Source organism: Varroa destructor, unplaced genomic scaffold, assembly GCF_002443255.2.
Source record: "Varroa destructor unplaced genomic scaffold, Vdes_3.0 BEIS01000419.1, whole genome shotgun sequence".
In the NCBI taxonomy this organism is placed as follows: domain Eukaryota; kingdom Metazoa; phylum Arthropoda; class Arachnida; order Mesostigmata; family Varroidae; genus Varroa; species Varroa destructor.
In genome coordinates, this window is record NW_019211872.1 from 1 (window position 1) to 2,342 (window position 2,342).

Consider the following 2,342-nt stretch of genomic DNA (forward strand, 5'->3'; position numbering starts at 1 on the left):
ACCTACATAAAAGTTCAATTTACAGAAAAAATTATATATGATAAATGAGATATAATTAATATGTCTCTTATGTATTTTAAACGAATTGGTGGTTTTCTAAATTCTCAAGTGCTCTTCCACACTTATATACATGTAGCACCATATGCTAACAAAAGACGTCGGAATGTTAGAGCTATTCATTACTTAGCGCGACTGTTTAGAATAACCATTTCCCCCGAGAAAAAATATCAGTTTATTAGCCAAAAAGTCCTCTACATTTAGTACTACTAATTATTTTTTAACAACAATTTATATTAGTATTAAATATAATTTAACAATAACTCCCCTGCATGTCTCCGAAGAGGCTATATAGGCCACTAATGACTTTATGAGAAAAATTCAATAAGTATAGCTAAGGAGATAATGCTGAATTGTTTTAGAATTCTAGGTCTACTGTCACTATTCACCTACTATAAGTTCTTATAGTATAGTCTAAAATCCAATCCGTGGGTTGAATTCGCTTTGGGGAATTAGGACGAATTATCCATGGTTAACCATTAAAAATGCTCATCCATGATCGTGATTATTTGCAATGTTATGCATTTAGAATAGTGGTCCAGAAACGTCTAGTTTCGACGGTTGCAGTTTTTTTTTCAAGAGTCATCTTAGGCATGTGGCTTTAAAGGCCGCACGTCACAATGATATGTCTCGTTAGTTTAAACTAATACGTACGCATTGTGTGTGTGTGTGATAATTTTAAATATGATTTACCGTAGTAGTGAATCTACGTATCAGTATATTCAGGTATTGAAGCAAGCTCTTGCTTTGGACTGTGGTGACATACTTTTCGTTAGCATAAGCTAGTATCTTCCTGGAGTTCCAGAAGTCCGAAAGGTGGACTCTAAAATGGCTCTAGTCATCTCGTCACCCTGCAGCAGTTGTGCTATTTCCTTTGAGCAACTATCCGCCCTACCACCGAGTTTCACAACAAAAAAAAGAAAATCTGTTTACAAAAAAATTAAGTTTTTACCTTCTGTAGGACGCTGGAGAAATGATGTGATCTTGTTATTACTCTAGGTTAGAAATCTTAAAGTACCTGCAACTTACCATATAGAAGTAGCAATTTTAGGGTCTTCCATTACCATATATTACATGTGAACTTTAATTATCGCAATGGCGGGGTAGTTAGGACGGCAAACCGATCTGTAATTAAGCTTTCAAATGTGAGTTAGTCGTCGTCGTCGTCGTCGTCGTCGTCGTCGTCGTCGTCGTCGTCGTCGTCGTCGTCGTCGTCGTCGTCGCCGCCGTCGCCGCCGCCGCCGCCGCCGCCGCTGTAAATGATTTCGATCAACCAATCAATTAGTTAAATCGATCAATCAATAAAATTCGAGTTATTCAAATTAGTATAAAGACCAATTACATTCGGCTAACGTGAGCATCATTACGCTTTTTATGCTTAATGTATTTAGATTTGCGTGTGACAGGATTGAAATTGTAGGACATTGGTGCCCGAAAGCCTTCCAAAACAAATATCTAATTTTCTAGTCTATATATAGACCTCTGATATTCACTTGAAATATTACTTATGTGAATACGTGACTTTCTATAGACATTGTATAGATTCCAATTTATTTTATAAATTTTTAATGACTTTTAAGCTCTGAAGTGAGTCGGCCGAAAAATAAAATGTAATAAAATTTATCCCATCGTTATGGGGATTGCTTATTTTACAGGCTTGAGGATTCCAATACAAGCTGTTGCTTTATTCAGCCCAGTTTAATATTCTGTGAGCAGTATCAATAAGACTATTTATGTCCTTTTTGTCATGTATTAACCATCTGTATGTGTTGTTTTTCCTTCTGTCGGCGGTGTACAAAGTAAGCGTAAGCCTGCCTTGTTGCGCCTACATGTCGGCCCCGTTCACCTTAAAATAAGAGAAAACAGCACAAGTTTTAAAAGAGATAGTTGCTTTCTTCTTAGATTTATGCACGCAGCAAAAGATTATCTATTGGTGTCCGAAACTTGTCTCATGCTTTCAAGCCACGTTGTGGACGAATTCGCAACGATTACCCAGAGCGACAATCTAGTTAGTCTTATGGCTCCCCTCTCTTTCCAAGATTTCTATTCACTATCCTTGCTTTATTGGCACACGTGCTCTGTTGGTATGTGCGTTCAGTTTTCAGCAATTGCCTTATTTTTATTTAGGATTGACGTATTTAAAATTTACTAAAAATATGCTTTATAGGGGTATATTACAAAACGTATACAAATAAACAGGAAAGAGGCCATCGTCGCTCGAATATTATTGAATGAGCTGAACGGTGCAGTCCACAGCATCCAAAAGATCTTCGCCAATCGAGCCG

General features: G+C 37.0%; 1 long non-coding RNA gene across 1 annotated transcript; it reads right to left on the reverse strand.

Moving 5' to 3' along the window:
* Positions 1–70: 70 nt before the first annotated feature.
* Positions 71–1,914, reverse strand: LOC147754140 (uncharacterized). Its single transcript, XR_015318124.1, has 3 exons — positions 1,815–1,914; positions 1,087–1,310; positions 71–948 (listed from the first exon to the last, which is right to left on the reverse strand). It is a non-coding gene; the product is annotated as an uncharacterized LOC147754140 (long non-coding RNA).
* Between the last annotated feature and the right edge of the window lie 428 nt (positions 1,915–2,342).